The sequence below is a fragment of the Ranitomeya imitator genome, chromosome 4 (genome assembly GCF_032444005.1).
Source record: "Ranitomeya imitator isolate aRanImi1 chromosome 4, aRanImi1.pri, whole genome shotgun sequence".
NCBI classification, from domain to species: Eukaryota; Metazoa; Chordata; class Amphibia; order Anura; family Dendrobatidae; genus Ranitomeya; species Ranitomeya imitator.
Genome location: NC_091285.1, coordinates 511782366 through 511801399, shown reverse-complemented (window position 1 = coordinate 511801399; position 19034 = coordinate 511782366). Strand labels below are relative to the sequence as shown.

General features: G+C 44.6%; 1 protein-coding gene across 3 annotated transcripts in view; it reads right to left on the bottom strand.

Annotated features, from left to right (window-relative positions):
* PDE8A (phosphodiesterase 8A) overlaps nucleotides 1–19034 on the bottom strand; it is a 490200-nt gene that overhangs the window by 108503 nt on the left and 362663 nt on the right. The gene's annotated exons all lie outside the window — the stretch shown is intronic.

The window sequence follows — 19034 nt, the reverse complement described above, 5'->3', positions numbered from 1 at the left end:
GAGACAGTCGATGAGGTTGTCAAAGCCTGTGTGGTTCTCCACAATTACATAATGGCTAAAGAGCGACCCAATATCAAACAGGATGAACCAGTTGCAAACCCATTGCCAGATTACCAGCATCACCCACTGGGGTCAACTGTTGAAGTTGGCCACATGCGGGACCAATTTGCTGCCTATTTTGATTCTGATATTGGACGTGTGGCATGGCAAGGAAATATTGTGTAAAATGTCCTGTTGGGTTTGGGTCTGTACCAGTTAGGTTTTAAAGGTTTTAAATGTTACTAATATTTTTTTTAATAAACTACGTGTTTTGATATCTTAAATATAAAGACAACTAAGGGCGCTGCACAGAGGGTTATTCCTTAATTTTCCTCCTGCTGCAAATAAACGGGCACAACTACCAAAATGTCCGGTATAAAGTGTAAAAAACACAAGCAACTATATGTATATTTGCGCTGGAGGTCCCAATAAATCTAAAAAACAATTAGTAACAAGGCTGTCTACGTAGGGTGATATTCCTCATACCATGTCCAAACGATTACCTTATTGGCATATTGTTTTCCTTCATCTATTCAGTCCAAACGATTTAACAGGTGTTCACATATATATACACGTTACTGCAATCTCCCAAATGTGTGCACAGCAGTGACTTTTCCGAAGATGTGTGAGGAAAGGGTGTTAAACCTGTCCCAGCCGGTGACAGTCACCCCTTACCTCACACGCGATGCTCCCGGATCTTCAGCGGTGAGACCGCGCTTCCCCAGACAAGTTCCCGGCGATGATCCCGGATCTTCAGCGGTAAGACCGCGCTTCTACAAGCAAGTTGCCGGCGAGGTGCAGTGAAGCTGCAGGACCTCGCGTGACGTCACATGCACGTGATGATAGGACCAAAAGGCTCAATCTATCGCGTTTCGGAGTCGGCAGACTCCTTCTTCAGGGATCAGCGCAAATATACATATACATATAGTTGCTTGTGTTTTGATATCTTGACCGAGTCTCCTATGTATTACCTCTAAAAAGCACTTAGGTTGCTAGTGGTAAGGTAGTTTACGTCATTGCGTCCTGATTCTGTTCTGCAGTATCTATTGAACGCAGACTGAAGAGACGATGAAGGTTTAATACAAAACAGATCTATACTCATCAAGTCAGGTGTCAGAAATAATGAATTCATGATGCACAAATAACAGCCTCATGAATTTACTATTTCTGAAATGTCCAGGTGAGTATAAATATGCCTTGCATGACCTCCATCGTCTCTTCCATTTGTGTGAAATAGATTACGTACACTGAACAAAAAAAAATGGAGGTTATACACGGCAGTTCTCTACTCACCAGGTTAGGTGTAGTAAATTATTATTTTTTTGAAACATGACCTGTTGAGTATTGTTCTGCTTTGTATTATCGCCATTTTCTCTTCAGTCTGCGATACAGATTAATTAGACTGAAGAGATTATGGCGAAAATACAAGTAATTTTGTTTTTTTTTGCCACCTCATAGCTCTATACCAAACACACAAAGGTGCAGTGTTCTACTTAATAATTACAGGAGTTATGAGTTGGCCAAAACAAAGTGTGCGGCGCAGTATTTTATTCGGCGCACGGTGTGTGTTGCCGGTGGCGAATTAACAATTAACCAAACAATATTGGGGGCAAAAAACATTCTTATTTATTTTTTAACAAAACAATTAATTTAACTGCGCCTGCTTGGGATAGAGTGACGGAAATGGGGGGTGTGTAGCTGTGAGGCCTGGCTAACTGTGGACGACGCAGGGGTGGCAGGAGAAGGGGCAATTAAGGTAGTGTGCTCTGGGAGTTCGGGGATGGGGCTTGATGCATGAGAGGGCAGAGACACACTGGAAGGGTGAGACAAACCTGACATTACAGACACATTGGGCGGTGAGGGGGAAGAAATTGAGATGGTTCTGTTTTTTATTTTGTTTCCCTTTTTGGGATCGGCGCTGTGGTCTGGGGAGCCTTGGTGGGGTCATTTGTTGTGGATTGGTCGTGGTGGCCGTTGCATGATTGTGGTGGTGGGAAGGCCATGCCAGGGTCCGGGTGCTGCATCCTGGTGGTGGTGAAAACCATGCCAGGCTTTGCAAAAAAGAAAAAAAAAGAGCATGAACCGCACATCCCAAAATCATACGTTGATCTAAAGCCGCTAGGCAAAAATTAATATAACTGAATATGAGGTTTTCAGTTTAACATTCTGATCAGACTGTATGAAGCCCACTGCCACTTCACGGCAAACCTCGTAGTGGGTCCTATCGCCCTAACGGAGCGGAGCCGTGCGGCGCTCACCGCCACAGCGGCCATGCACCAGCAGAGGACCCACTACGAGGTTTGCCGTGAAGGGGCAGTGGGCTTCATACAGGTCCAAGCAGAAGCAGCAGTTGTCATGGTGGTGGCGGTGGGCTGTCCAACAGCACTCGGCATGGTGGTGGTGCTGTAGTGGTGTCCGGCAGTGCTTGGAATGGAGATGGCCGTGCAGTGGTATGCAGCAGAGGTCGGCATTGAGGTCAAGCGTGACAGTGTTGGCACAGGTGGATATGCTGCCACTGTCTGCTGACAAAACAGACTCTACTGCATAGCCTGCACGCAAGCAGCATTGCAGGCCTGCATGACACCAAGCTGAAGATCAGGAGTAAGGTGTTCCGAAATGCCCTTTTCTATTTGATTTAAAAAAATGATGTGCTGGCCACTGGAGGTTGGCTTTCACTAGGTCAAGGCTTTTGGTAACCTCCTGGATAAGTGTATTCATATGGTTTTTGGCACTATCCAGTCGGTCACCCATCGCCTTGAGTCCATCATGAAAGACCGAGCTCAAGTGCAAAAACTCGGGCATAAGTGACCTGTCCGAGGCCCTCTGCCGCTGCCGGGAAGAACCCAAAAAACAAAGAGGCAGAGGACTGGGACAGGGGAACACCTGATGGACCAGCTTCCTGGTCTCCAGTCTGTGTGGCAGGCCCACTTGCTTCAGCGCTGCTGGATGGCTGGGACGGGCCTGTGGCTGTCTGATGAAGGACAGCTCCAGAACCAGAGTCAAGAGTGCTGCTCCATGTGCTGTGAAAAAAGAAGAAAAAAAAATCAATACCAAACATTTACAAAAGTTAAGCGCCAACTCCTGTGGAATAGAAACATACAGATTTAGGCAATACAACACAAGCCAATAGACCAAAAAAATACTTACGTTCTCTGGGCAAGGACCGGTCTAAAAATGTAAGGATTCAGTGATATTTGTATTTGCGGATCCTTGCTCCAGGACCCCTAGGAACCCGGCTCTCTTGACTAAGGTCCTTGTTGAAGTGGTCCTTCATCGAACGCCAACGTGTTTTGACTTTGAGCACTGTTGAAAAATATAAATAATGGTTAGACAATGCACTTTGAACCGAGATCACACAACTGTGTGTGAGGAGAGAAACTCCTGAGAGTTTCTCTCATCACACACAGTTGTGTGATCACGGCCAAGGTCACTGCTGCATCACACCGCAACCGCATTGCAATACTTACAAAATGCATTTCGGACCCGAGTAGGGGCGTTGTCCCAGCCATACCACATCGCTTTGGCCACCTCATTCCATAGCCGCCGGATCGTCACATTGTCCGAGTGCTGCAGAACCCGAGTGTCCCACAACGGGTCTCGCTCATGGACCAGGGAGATTAGGAGGTCATTTTCAATGAGGTCCTCATCCCATTCTGGAACCTAAAAAATAAATAAAGACATTAATGTAGGAGACATTAACATAAGGAAAAGAAAGAAAACAGACAGAAAACTGGCATGAATCTTGAAAGTCAAGAAAAACAGGAGTTAAGAAGAAAAAGGTAAAGAAAGAGGAAAGTAAAGAAACGAACATTCAAGAATAGTAAAGTGAGGATACAATAAACAGTAAGGCTGGGTTCCCATTGCGTTATGGGACCGCGTTAAACGGACAGCGTTGCACGGCGAAATTAACGCCGTGCAACGCGGCCGTTAATGCGCCCATTCACGCTAATGGGAACGCGCTTCACTAGCGCGTGCCATGTTCGGCACGCGCTAGCGACGCGCCGGTGATTCCTGGCGTGCTGCGGACGCTGCTTGCAGCGTCCGAGGCGCGCCCGCGGTCCGTTCCCCGCTCTCGCAGATCGGGGATCTGCGAGAGCGGGGACGTTACCGCGACCCCGACCGCAGCCCCATAGAAAACATTGCGTTAGCGCAATCCGCTAGCGCTAAACGGATTGCACTAACGCAATGTGACCCTAGCCTAAGCCACGTATACGTACACGCTGCCGCCTTGCCACCCGACCGTGACCCCGCTGCTCCCACTCAGCCTCTGCCGCAGTGGAAGAAGTGCTCTAAAAAAAGGGAAAAAAATTGGTCATGTGTGTAGATGTGACAGTGAATACTTACCAATCTGAGGTGGTGAGTACTCACTTCACTGACATGTTCGGCTTGTGAAGGCCCAGGACGTTGCTCCTCATCAGAAGATGATGACATTCTGATGCACACAGAAAGAAAAAAAAATGCCAGAAATGAGGACATATAGAGACAGAAAATAGAAAATAAAGGCATTGGCTAGGATATACTCACATTGTTCAGAGTCTTGTTTCCTCCAAGGTGCTTTCCTGCGTCTGGTCTGCTTCCCAGTCTGCTGTATAGTGACCTGCCAATGCCCACTCCTTCCTTTTATCACTTTGTATGTGGGGGGCGGGGTGGCTAATCAGTGTCTAGACATGTTTTCCTGTGGTGCAACGCATGCATTTACAAATGCAAGCAAACGCATGTGCTTGCGAACGCATGCGTTCACAGACCGTAATGTGTTTTTTTGATGCATTCCTTCGGTAACAACCGCATACGTTTCTAGGCGACAAATTGACGCCTCTAAAATTACTACATGTAGCGTTTAGCCCACCAAACAACGAAACGATGCATGCGTCGTCTAACGCGGCAAAACGCAACCGATCGCAGACACATAGGTCCCTATTGTTAAAGATAGGAATATATGACGTATGCGGATAATTGCGGCACAAACGCTGCGGACACAACCGGAAATGTGAAACCAGCCTAATACTGTCAGAACGGGCTCACCCACAGTGTCTTCTTTGGAGCTCATTTTAGCCGATTTATGACCACAGATAACATTAAAGTTGATTGTGCAGGAAACAAAGAGCCTGTAAAAGCCTTTTGGTGCAATGTTTGTAATGAAACCCAATAGCAAAAATGATTGTCCAACTCCTTTAATTCTCCTTTGACTTAATTCTGCTCTGCAATCCCTTTTTGAGATGGTATTAAAGGGGTAAATAATTTTTATATAGCGCCAACAAATTCTGCAGCGCTTAACAGTTTAACAGTTCGTACACAACAATTATAAGCAACAACGTTAAAGATAATACAATAATTAAAGCAAAATAAGACGACCCTTACAATCTACAATGAGGTAGGGGGAGACACAAAGTACAGGTGCGTATTTACAATGATGGTCTAGCCATCTTGAGGGAGTGGGAGATAAAGGCTGCATGAGCTGTCACCAGCCAGTATTTATGGTGGGGTTGGGTGCGGTGGAGTTTGATGGAGGGTTATTCTCAGATAGTGAATGGGCCACACACACAAACACATAAAATGACTTTGATTAGGGAACGTGATAGGCCGCTCTGAACAGATGTGTTTTGAGGGAGCGCCTACAACTGTGCAAGCTGTGGATAGTTCTAATTTCCTGGGGTAGAACATTCCAGAGGATTGGCGCAGTGCGGGAGAAGTCTTGGAGCGGGAGGTACAGATTAGTGCAGAGGTTAATCGAAAGTCGCTTGCAGAGCGTAACGAGCGGGTAGGCTGATCAACAGAAATGAGGGAGGGGATGACAGGGGTGCCGCACTGTGGGGAGCTTTGTGGGTGAGAACAAGCAGTTTGAATTGGATCCTAAAATGTATGGGCAGCCAGTGTAACGACTGGTAAAGAGAAGACGCATCCGAGTACCGATTAGCCAAATGGACGACCCTGGCTGCTGCAATAAGGATAGACTGGAGAGGGGAAAGTCAAGTGAGGGGGAGGCCAATATGTCAAATTTACTTTATAAAAGAATCCCTTCAAGTGTGTTCAGGACTACATGTAGTACAGAACCAAAACACTGCCATATTTATTTCATGTTCTTTTTTGTTAGCAGATCCAAAGTTCTTTAGAAAATTCTTCCCATGTGAGAGAGTTCTGGGAAAAATGGGCTCCACAGCTGTCATGTCACTTTCAGATTTCACAAGTTAACTCTATATGCTCACACTATGGAGGGTGCTGACCCTGTGAAATGTAACACACAAAACCTGGGCCTATGTACACGCATCTGTTTCACCTCCTGTATAACAGGGGTGCAAATGAGAGAAGGTATTAGAAAGGATCTGTCTCCTACACCCAGCGCTGACAGCCATACTATGGATACAGCCAAAGTTCACAAGTTGAGTAGGTATCAATACACACAACTAAGGCACAATCCTGCTCCTCTATTACCCAGAATGTTTATATTCTTTAAGAGATTCTAAAGAATGCAAATGTGCTGTATGTCGTTCGTGCGACTGACATCTACCATCCAGATGAGACCATGTGGAACCCACCGGAAGAGGAAGAGTTGCAGGGAGGTTGAGTTTGGATATAACATCTAGTCAGGTGCCATTGATAACTGGGCTCCCGAGTATAAAAGGTCTACATACTAAATCAGAGCAGGTCTTGGTCTTGGATCAGAGGAGCGAAGAGGAAGACTCTGCAGTCAGGGTGACAGGCCACAGTAAGGAGTGTGTTCCAGTGGGCCATGGCATAGTCAGAGACAAGGCCACAGTAAGGAGTATGCTCCAGTGAGCCGTGGCACAGTCAGAGACAAGGCCACAGTAAGGAGTGTGCTCCAGTGGGCCGTGGCACAGTCAGAGACAAGGCCACAGTAAGGAGTGTGCTCCAGTGGGCCGTGGCACAGTCAGAGACAAGGCCACAGTAAGGAGTGTGCTCCAGTGGGCCATGGCACAGTCAGAGACAAGGCCGCAGTAAGGAGTGTGCTCCAGTGGGCCATGGCACAGTCAGAGACAAGGCCGCAGTAAGGAGTGTGCGCCAGTGGGCCGTGGCACAGTCAGAGACAAGGCCGCAGTAAGGAGTGTGCACCAGTGGGCCGTGGCACAGTCAGAGACAAGGCCGCAGTAAGGAGTGTGCGCCAGTGGGCCGTGGCACAGTCAGAGACAGGACCTGAGCGGTACAGCTGGTTTCACACTAGCGTTCGGCATGGCTGCGGATGGCAGTCTTCTTCCTCCGTTAAGCTCCGCCCACTGCTGCACCTCTTCAGCTCCGCCTACGTCTGCATGCATCCTGCGTACCCTATCTAACATTGGGTACGCCGGTCATGCGGATGTATGCAGATTAATCCACATGCGTTGTTTTATTATTGATGAATTTCTTTGATTTTAACTAAGTTTTTTCTTATTATATTTTAGCTATATGAGTTGCCAAAGTTGGGTCATTCATGTGAATTGGAGTGTGGTCCTTTGGACTTTGGACACAATTTATTTACTATTATCCGTCTCCCAAGAAGAATATGTCCTGGGATGAAGATTTTTTTTAGCATTTGATATTGTTGGAAACTGTAGCACTATCACTAAATTAATGAATTTTGTTATATTATAAAAAAAAATATTTGTATTTTAAATCATCACTACATGACATTATATTACTATGAATTTTGCACTGTCACTTTATATGGAATATACCTTATTTGCTATGATCTTTTTAAGTCGGATTTGGCACAAGGTTCTCATGAATTTAGACACTATCATAAAATTGAGATGCACTGTCACTTATTATATTATTTATTTATTTAGCACCATTGATTCCATGGTGCTGTACATGAGAAGGGGTTACATCAAAATACAAATATCACTTACAGTAAACAAAACTAACAATGACAGACTGGTACAGAGGGAAGAGGACCCTGCCCTTGCAGGCTTACATTCTACAGGATTATGGGGAAGGAGACAGTAGGTCGAGGGTTGCAGTAGCTCCAATGGTGTTGAGGTGGCTGTGTGGTCTTTACAGGCTGTAAGCTTCCTTGAAGAGGTGGGTTTTCAGGTTTCTTTTGAAGGATCCAAAAGTAGTGGATAACCGGATGTGTTGGGGCACAGAATTCCAGAGGATGGGTGATATTCGGGAGAAGTCTTGGAGGCGATTGGGTGAGGAGCGAATAAGCGTGGAGGAGAGGAGGAGGTCTTGGGAGGACCGGAGATTACGTGAGGGAAGATATTGAGAGATTAGTGTGGAAATATACGGAGGAGACAGGTTATGGATGGCTTTGTAGGTCAGTGTTAGTAAGGATACGCTGGGAAATTGGGAGCCAGTGAAGGAATTTGCAAAGAGGTGAAGCAGGAGTGTAGCGAGGAGAGAGATTAGTCGGGCAACAGAGTTAAGGATGGACTGGAGGGGTGCGAGAGTGTTAGAAGGTAGGCCACAGAGCAGTATGTTGCAGTAGTCGAGGCGGGAGATTATTAGGGCATGCACGAGCATTTTGGTAGAGTGTGGGTTGAGGAAAGGACGGATTCTGGAAATATTTTTGAGCTGCAGGCGACAGGAGGTGGCGAGAGCATGGATGTGCGGTTTGAAGGACAGGGCAGAGTCAAGGGTTACTCCGAGGCAGCGGATTTTGGGGACAGGGGAAAGTGTGATTTCATTTATTTTGATAGATAGATCAGGTAGGGAAGATATGCGTGATGTAGGAAAGATAATGAGTTCAGATTTGTCCACATTGAGCTTGAGGAAGCGAGAGGAGAAGAAGAAGGAGGATATGGCTGATAGACACTCTGGGATTCTGGAAAGCAGAGAGGTGACATCTGGGCCAGAGAGGTAGATCTGAGTGTCATCAGCATATAGATGGTAGTGGAAGCCATAGGACCTTATGAGTTGTCCCAGGCCGAGTATAGATTGAGAAGAGTAAGGGTCCTAGGACAGAGCCTTGGGGGACTCCAACAGAGAGGGGGCGAGATGAAGAGGTAGTATGGGAGTAGGAAACGCTAAATGTGCGGTTGGCAAGGTATGGGCATTTAAGTATACAGTATATCCCTTAATTCTTAATCATTCATATTCCTTTTTATGATGTGCGTCACATATACACATGCCCCATTGAACACTTATTTTAGTTGAATAGCACCATGTAATTTTTAGTATTTTTTTAATCACTATCCCACACTCTTTTTCCATCAGCTATCGGCGATTCTGGGGATGCCTCTCGGTAGTGCGCATGCGTGGCCATCCCGACCTCCGTCACTTCCGGGAGACGCTCTTACACGGACACGCAAACTGAGGCGTGCATGTCATTGAGTGTCTCTAGGAAGCATGTTAGAGGAGGCGGGGGGACTCGATATGCGCCCTCTAGCTGGCCGGCACTATTACTCGCTGATAGGCTAGTGCTCATATAAATACACGGCTGCCCCTCACCCTGACACGTCCCCGGAAGAAGCTGGCGGCGAAACGCGCGTCGGGGTGAGGGGATGCCAGGAGCACCATCGATACATCTGGTAACTATCAATTTCAAAACACTATTACTATCTTACACTGGTAGATGAATTTGTTCAGCGTGGATTACGATAGACACAATGTGATCATTTACGGTGACATGTCTCATGTGTACTTTGATGTTTCCAAACACAGGGTTATTATCATCATCTTTTCTGGTATATTGCCTGGCCATTTTTTACGGGTGTATAGAATAGGATTTATTGTTTTTTGGATTTCTTGTCTTCCAAAGGGGTCTTTACATGTATGACTATGTGCAAATACTAACACTATATACCATCAAATTGGTTGCTACAATACATAGGAATTGGTTACATTTGGCTTTGACCCTCTGTGTTGATGACTTTATCATGATGTACTCTGGCGTGCCCTAGACGGCATTTTGCTTTTTTTACTATTGTTGTGTATTGTCTTTATGGCATAATTAATAAAAATAAATTTTTATTATAATGATTGGGATCTCTTCCTCGTCCTATACATTCCTATGTCATTTTGATGAAGTACCCTCAGTACAATTGAACGTATGTTGATATTAAGGGTATGTTCGCACGTTCCTGATTTCCATCCTTTTTTTTTCAGGACTGTTTTTTAAAAAACTGCAGCTCTTGGCAGAAAACGCAGGTCCTTTTTTGTCCTTTTTTGATGCGTTTTTTGATCCTTTTTTTTATGCAGTTTTCTATGCAGAGTCTGTGTTTTCTAGGAAGTTTTTTAGGGTTAAAATGGCTGAAAATACCCTAACCCTACCCCTAACCCTAACCCTACCCCTAACCCTACCCCTAACCCTATTCTAACCTTAGTGGAAAAAAAAAAAAAATTCTTAATTTTTTTTTATTGTCCCTACCTATGGGGGTGACAAAGGGGGGGGGGGGGGTGTCATTTATTATTTTTTTTTATTTTGATCACTGAGATATAATCTATCTCAGTGATCAAAATGCACTTTGGAACGAATCTGCCGGCCGGCAGATTCGGCGGGCGCACTGCGCATGCGCCCGCCATTTTGCAAGATGGCGGCGCCCAGGGAGAAGACGGCCGGACGGACACCGGGTAAGTATAAGGGGGGGAGATTAGGGCACGGGGGGGGGCATCGGAGCACTGGGGGGGGGCATCGGAGCACGGGGCGGTGGGATTGGAGCACGGGGGGGCGGGATCGGAGCACGGGGGGGCAGCCACACTCCGCCCACGCACTTCCGCCCGCTTCCCCGCACTTCCTGCTGCAGCGGTTCTGCACCACAAACCGCAGTAAAACCCGCAGATATTTTTTTCATCTGCGGGTTTTACTGTGGGTTTGACCTCACAATGGAGGTCAATGGGTGCAGAACCGCTGCGGCTCCGAAAAAAGAAGTGACATGGTACTTTTTTCCCGCAGCTATTCAGCGCGGCTTTTTTTTTTGATTTTCCGCATTGTGGGCACAGCAGTTCCTGTTTTCCATAGGGTACAATGTAATGTACCCTGCATGGAAAACAGCTGCGGACCCGCAGCGGGAAAATCGCGGCAATTCCGCATGAAAAAAAGGATCGTGTGAACATGGCCTTAAGGGGATGTCTGGTCAAAAGATATTGTTGGCCTATATTGGGATAAGTAATCAATATCAAATTGGTGCCGGGTGTATGAACCTAAACAATTTAAAGATGTTTCACAGTTATTGGAAGCAACTGGTACACATCAAATGGAGCTACACAAGCAGGCTTGTTCAATGCATTTACATCTGACTGCCACCAGAGCTTACAACAACGGATTAGTGGGGTGCTGGGTGTTGGATCCTCACCAGTTTGGTACCGATGACTTATCCACAGGATAGGTCATCAATAACTTGTGACAAGACAATGCTTTCAAGGTCCTAAATTCTCCGCTGATTAAGAGACACCGATCAAAAAATTAAGAAAACACACAAATCAAATATTGGCTCTTGATGAACAAGAGAGTCAATTTGCAAATGTTTAGTGATATAACTGGCAGGGCCGCGCTTAGTAACCCGATGTTTACCATGGTTACCAGCATAAACGTTAAAAAAACAAACACTACATACTTGCCTTCAGTGTCTGTCCTCCGGCGCTCTGCTTTCCTCTGCACTGTCAGCGCCGGTCAGCCGGAAAGCAGAGCGGTGACGTCACCGCTGTGCTTTCTGGCTGGCCGGCGCTGACACAGGATGCAGGAGGAGTGCAGAGAAGCACAGCGCCGGGGACAGACAGCTGAAGGTAAGTATGTAGTGTTTGTTTTTTTAACGTTTCCGCTGGTAACCATGGTAAACATCGGGTTACTAAGCGCGGCCCTGCGCTTAGTAACCCGATGTTAACCCTGGTTACCAGTGAAGACATCGCTGGATCGGCGTCACACGCCGATCCAGCGATGTCAGCGGGAGATCCAGCGACGAAATAAAGTGTTGGACTTTCCTCAGCGACCAACGATCTCCCAGCAGGGGCCTGATCGTTGGTCGCTGTCACACATAACGATTTCCTTCACGATATCGTTGCTACGTCACAAAAAGCAACGATATCGTTCACGATATCGTTATGTGTGACGGTACCTTAATAGTCTGTGGCAGCCAGACATGTTTGTAGGATTGCCGTGCTGTTCCCTCTCTCTAGTGTAACGGTTGTCACTTTCACTGTCAGGAAAACCAAACAACTATGTCTTCTAACTGAACAGATTGATATCCTTCAAGCTTAACTGGCTTGGGGTTATATGGTGATGTGCAAGTGCTCAACCTCCTTCTATCCAGCAGTGCACCTTTATAGTGGCTGGAGTGCGGTTTTGCCAATACATAGCATGAAATCTAATGATTAACCCCTGGATACGAACAACCACCAATAGAAGGAACTTAGAAACTTTCTACAGTTTACAAGCGGAAGAGAGTAATAAAAGGGTGAGCAGAAGACGCCCTCTAGTTGTGTGTGACTGCAGGCAGCGAGTAAGAGCTATGGTGTAAGAATGGACCCGTTAGCACCCCTGACATGTCTACTGTAGTGAATACTTGGAACAACTCTACAGCAACATTTCATATAATTCTGCACTCTGCCATTCCTCCTAGAAATCAGCATGAAAACTGGGTGTTACCATTGAACTTGTCAAAGAATAGTTCCCCTACAGTCTAATACCGTCATTACTGATTGACGCTCGGACAGTATCCAATCGAGTCTGATCCAAGGGATTTTCTTCTCAGATCATTTCTGCCCTGGCTGCAGCTTGTTAAAACATGGCAAACTACACTAAGTTCACTGCTGATCAATATAGTGTGATATCTCCAAACATAAATCTCAAACTTTCACAGACTAATCCAATTGGCGTGATGAATAAAATTAAATTTTTAAATTATAGACAAAAATATATTACTGTATTTTTTTATTTTCAATTAGCCCCGTGATCACAAAGCATAAATGCAGATATGGCGTTGGGAATGTAATAGACAAAACATAACTGCAATGAGATTTTCCCCTATCCACCCTAAAAGTGTCAAATATAACCTGGTGTTAATTATAATAGCAGCAACAGGCACCTTTCAATGGTATCAAGTCCCTATTTATTGCTACTACTAGGATAGTTGTATTAGAACAGTTTAATCAAACTATCACACTGAAGAATTATAGCTAGATATCGATGAAATTGCTAGCCAAAGAAATGAAGAAACGTGCAGGGCTTGAATACATGTCTGCATGCAGTGAGGGAGACTAGCCCTGCTAGCTAGTTATAAAAGTGTGCAGCTAGTTCCACAGGACCTTGGCAATAGGAGATAAAAAGCTATAAGAACCATAATAGTAAATATAGTGTATTAGCGCTATATCTGACAGCTTCCAATACATCTGTCCAATCATCAACTAATACATCTGTCCTAGTATTAGCAATAAATATATAAATAGCTCAGGGATAGGAAACAAAGGGTGGTTATTAATGGAGCACACTCGGACTGGGTAGCGGTTAGCAGTGGGGTACCACAGGGGTCAGTATTGGGCCCTCTTTTTAACATATTTATTAATGACCTTGTAGGGGGCATACAGAGCAGAATTTCAATATTTGCAGATGACACTAAACTCTGCAGGGTAATCAATACAGAGGAGGACAATTTTATATTACAGGATGATTTATGTAACCTAGAAGCTTGGGCTGATAAATGGCAAATGAGCTTTAATGGGGATAAATGTAAGGTCATGCACTTGGGTAGAAGTAATAAGATGTATAATAATGTGCTTAATTCTAAAACTCTGGGCAAAACCGTCAATGAAAAAGACCTGGGTGTATGGGTGGATGACAAACTCATATTCAGTGGCCAGTGTCATGCAGCTGCTACAAAGGCAAATAAAATAATGGGATGCATTAAAAGAGGCATAGATGCTCATGAGGAGAACACAATTTTACCTCTATACAAGTCACTAGTTCGACCACACTTAGAATACTGTGCACAGTTCTGGTCTCCGGTGTATAAGAAAGACATAGCTGAACTGGAGCGGGTGCAGAGAAGAGCGACCAAGGTTATTAGAGGACTGGGGGGTCTGCAATACCAAGATAGGTTATTACACTTGGGGCTATTTAGTTTGGAAAAATGAAGACTAAGGGGTGATCTTATTTTAATGTATAAATATATGAGGGGACAGTACAAAGACCTTTCTGATGATCTTTTTAATCATAGACCTGAAACAGGGACAAGGGGGCATCCTCTGCGTTTGGAGGAAAAAAGGTTTAAGCATAATAACAGGCGCAGATTCTTTACTGTAAGAGCAGTGAGACTATGGAACTCTCTGCCGTATGATGTTGTAATGAGTGATTCATTACTTAAATTTAAGAGGGGACTGGATACCTTTCTGGAAAAGTATAATGTTACAGGGTATATACACTAGATTCCTTGATAGGGCGTTGATCCAGGGAACTAGTCTGATTGCCGTATGTGGGGTCGGGAAGGAATTTTTTTCCCCAATGTGGAGCTTACTCTTTGCCACATGGTTTTTTTTTGCCTTCCTCTGGATCAACATGTTAGGGCATATTAGGTTAGGCTATGGGTTGAACTAGATGGACTTATAGTCTTCCTTCAACCTTAATAACTATGTAACTATGTAACTAAATAGGGACTTGATACCATTGAACGGTGCCTGTTGCTGCCATTATAATTATTAACACCAGGTCACAGTGGGGAATAAAGTATTTAGTCAGCCACCAATTGTGCAAGTTCTATCACTTAAAAAGATGAGGGAGGCCTGTAATTTACATCATAGGTAGACCACAACTATGAGAGTCAAAATGAGAAAATAAATCCAGAAAATCACCTTGTCCGATTGGCAAGATTTATTTTACAAATTTTGGTGGAAAATAGGTATTTGGTCACATAAAAACATGCAAGCTTTCTGGCTCTCACAGACCTGTAACAACTTCTTTAAGAGGCTCCTCTGTCCTCCACTCATTACCTGTAGTAATGGCACCTGTGTCTTAACAAGTTCAAACCTGTCCACAACCTCAAACAGTCACAGTCTGACAGCTCTTTGGTCTTCACCATAGTGGAGTTTGAAGGACACCAGAAACAAAATTGCAGCCCTGTACTAGGCTGGGAAGACCTAATCTGCAATAAGCAAGCAGCTTGATGTGATGAAATCAACTGTGGGAGCAATAATAAGAAAATGGAAGACATACAAGACCACTGATAATCTCCCCCAATCTGGGGCTCCACACAAGATCTCACTCCGTGGGGTCAAAATGATCACAAGAACATAGTAACATAGTTAGTAACATAGTAACATAGTTAGTAAGGCCGAAAAAAGACATTTGTCCATCCAGTTCAGCCTATATTCCATCATAATAAATCCCCAGATCTACGTCCTTCTACAGAACCTAATAATTGTATGATACAATATTGTTCTGCTCCAGGAAGACATCCAGGCCTCTCTTGAACCCCTCGACTGAGTTCGCCATCACCACCTCCTCAGGCAAGCAATTCCAGATTCTCACCGCCCTAACAGTAAAGAATCCTCTTCTATGTTGGTGGAAAAACCTTCTCTCCTCCAGACGCAAAGAATGCCCCCTTGTGCCCGTCACCTTCCTTGGTATAAACAGATCCTCAGCGAGCAAACGGTGAGCAAAAATCCCAGAACCACATGGGGGGGAACTAGTGAATGACCTGCATAGAGCTGGGTCCACCATAACAAAAGCTACCATCAGTAACACTACGCCACCAGGGACTCAGATCCTGCAGTGCCAGACGTGTCCTCCTGCTTAAGCCAGTACATGTCTGGTCCCATCTGAAGTTTGCTAGAGAGCACTTGGATTATCCAGAAGAGTATTGGAAGAATGTCATATGGTCTGATGAAACCAAAGTAGAACTGTTTGGTAGAAACAAAACTCGTCGTGTTTGGAGGAGACAGAATGCGGAGTTGCATCCAAAGAACACCATACCTACTGTGAAGCATGGGGGTGGCAACATCATGCTTTTGGGCTGTTTCTCTGCAAAGGGACCAGGACGACTGATCCGTGTACATGAAAGAAAGAATGGGGCCATGTATCGTGAGATTTTGAGTGCAAACCTCCTTCCAGCAGTTAGAGCATTGAAGATGAAATGTGGATGGGTCTTTCAGCATGATAATGATCCCAAGCACACCGCCAAGGCAATGGTGGAGTGGCTTCGTAAGAAGCATATGAAGGTCCTGGTGTGGCATAGCCAGTCTCCTGATCTCAGCCCCATAGAAAACCTTTGGAGGGAGTTGAAAGTCCATGTTGCCCAGCGACAGGCCGAAAACATCACTGCTCTAGAGGAGATCTGCATGGAGGAACGAGCCAACATACCACCAAAAGTGTGTGCCAACCTTGTGAAGACTTACAGAAAACGTTTGACCTCTGTCATTGCCAACAAAGGATATATAACAAAATATTGAGATGAACTTTTGTTAATTACCAAATACTTATTTTCCACCATAATTTGCAAAACAATTCTTGCCAAATCAGATGAGGTGATTTCCTGGATTTGTTTTCACATTTTGACATGCACAATTGGTGGCTGACTAAATACTTTTTATCCCCACTGTATATTTGACTCCGGTTTAGGGTGGATAGACAGATCAATCATAAATGTTTCTCAATGAGATTTTCCCCCATTACATTTCCAACACCATATCTGCATTTGTGCTGTGATCACGGAGCGAATTTTAAATTTAAAATAATAAAGTAATATAATGTTAATTAAAAGCTAAGTTTTATATATCACTCCAATTGGATCAGTCTGTGAAAGTTTCAAACTGCACGGTACTCACCTTTCCCAGGTCCACTAGCGAGTCTCTGCTCCCAGTGTACGGTGCTGGCTGCTGTGCGGACGTTAGCTGAGCAGACAGTCAGTGAGCTCTGTGGCTCTGAAGGGGAGCGTTCTATCTACACTGGCAAAACCACTGAGGTCACTGATCGGCTGCCATGCTGGTAATGTAACATCAGTGCCACAGTCAATGCTAGACACCTGACACCTGGAGCAGCGGCAGACACTTGCTGGAAGATCTGGGTTAAGAACAGTGTGATTTGTTAGATCTTAAACTGCAGCCGGGGACCCACGTTATCTGAACGGGGACAACCCCTTTAACCCCTTCACCCCCGGAGCTTTTTCCGCTTTTTCATTTTTTGCTCCCCTCCTTCCCAGAGCCATAACTTTTTTGTTTTTCCGTCAATATGGCCATGTGAGGGCTTATTTTTTGCGGGACGAGATGTACTTTTGAAAGATACCATTGATTTTACCATGCCATGTAACAGAAAACGGGAAAAAAATTCCAAGTGTGATGAAATTGCAAAAAAAGTGCAATCTCACACTTGTTTTTTGTTTGGCTTTTTTGCTAGGTTCACTAAATGCTAAAACTAACCTGCCATTATGATTCTCCTGGTCATTACGAGTTCATAGACACCAAACATGTCTAGGTTATTTTTTATCTAAGTGGTGAAAAAAAAATCCAAATTTTGCTAAAAAAAAAAAAAAAAAAAATGTGCGATTTTCTGATACCCGTAGCGTCTCCAATTTTCGTGATCTGGGGTCAGGTGAGGGCTTATTTTTTGCGTGCCGAGCTGGCGTTTTTAATGATACCATTTTGCTGTAGATACGTTCTTTTGATCGCCCGTTATTGCATTTTAATGCAATGTCGCGGCGACCAAAAAAACGTAATTTTGGCGTTTTGATTTTTTTTCTCGCTACGTCATTTAGCAGTCAGGCTAATCCTTTGTTTTTATTGATAGATCGGGCGACTCTGAACACGGCGATACCAAATATGTGTATGTTTGATTTTTTTTTTAATTGTTTTATTTTGATTGGGGCGAAAGGGGGGTGATTTGAACTTTTATATATTTTTTATATTTTTAATCACTTTTTTTTTTTTTTAATTTTGGCATGCTTCAATAGCCTCCATAGGAGGCTAGAAGCATGCATAACTCGATCGGCTCTGCTACATAGAGGTGAAGTACAGATCACCTCTATGTAGCAGAAATGCAGGGTTGCTTTAAACGCCGACCACAGGGTGGCGCTCAAAGCAATCGGCCATCAACAACCAGAGGTCTCAAGGAGACCTCTGGTTGTTATGGCGATGCACTGCTGACCCCCAATCATGTGACGGGGGTCCGCAGTGCGAGTAGCTCCGGCCGCGCGGCCGGGAGCGCTAGTTAAATGCCGCTGTCAGCGCTTGACGGCGGCATTTAACTAGTTAATGGGCGCGAGCGGATCGCGATTCCGCTCGCGCTCATTGCGCGCACATGTCAGCTGTACAAAACAGCTGACATGTCGCGGCTTTGAGGTGGGCTCACCGCCGGAGCCCACCTCAAAGCAGGGGATCTGCCAGCTGACGTACTATTCCGTCAGCTGGCAGAAAGGGGTTAAGGCTATGTCTGTATATCCACAAAGCCAATTACAGACATTTAACAACTTGCCGACTGCTCAACGTTTTAGAATATTGAGGCGTTTTATAATAATGTCGTCACAGAAATCACAGAACGTTAGAGTTGGAAGTTGTCCAACCCCTGCTCAATGCGGGAGTCACTAAACCATCTCAGACAGATGTCTGTCCAGCCTCTGTTTGAAGACTTCCACTGAAGGAGAAATCACGGCTTTCTTTTATTTAGCTCTACATTTTCCCTCGTTATTGGCAAAAATACAAATCTAAAAGTTACACAAAAATTAGGCTCTAGAAATCAAGATAAAAATAAAAAAAATTTGAACAAATGAACAAGAAAAAAAAAAATCTATTGAGCTAAATGTGCTTGGTCACGAAAAATTAATATGGACACCTCGAAGGGAGTAGTTTTTATTTAGTTTAAATGCATTAAATGCATAAATTTTTTGCTAAAAACATTTTTGTAGTTAGCTTTCATTTTTCATTACAGATTTTCACAGGTTATCTTCTATAGCCTGTGTGTTGCATTGATGGCTGCAGAATGAGAAGAGTCAACGAGTGTGCTTGTTCTGACAGGTGAATTTCGAACGCTTATCTTAGATTATACTTTTATTCCTACCTCTTCTCAGTTGATTTATGACTACATGAAAGCGGAGTTTAACTCTGGACTTCTATCTTCTGACCTACCCTATATGTGGGTGCAA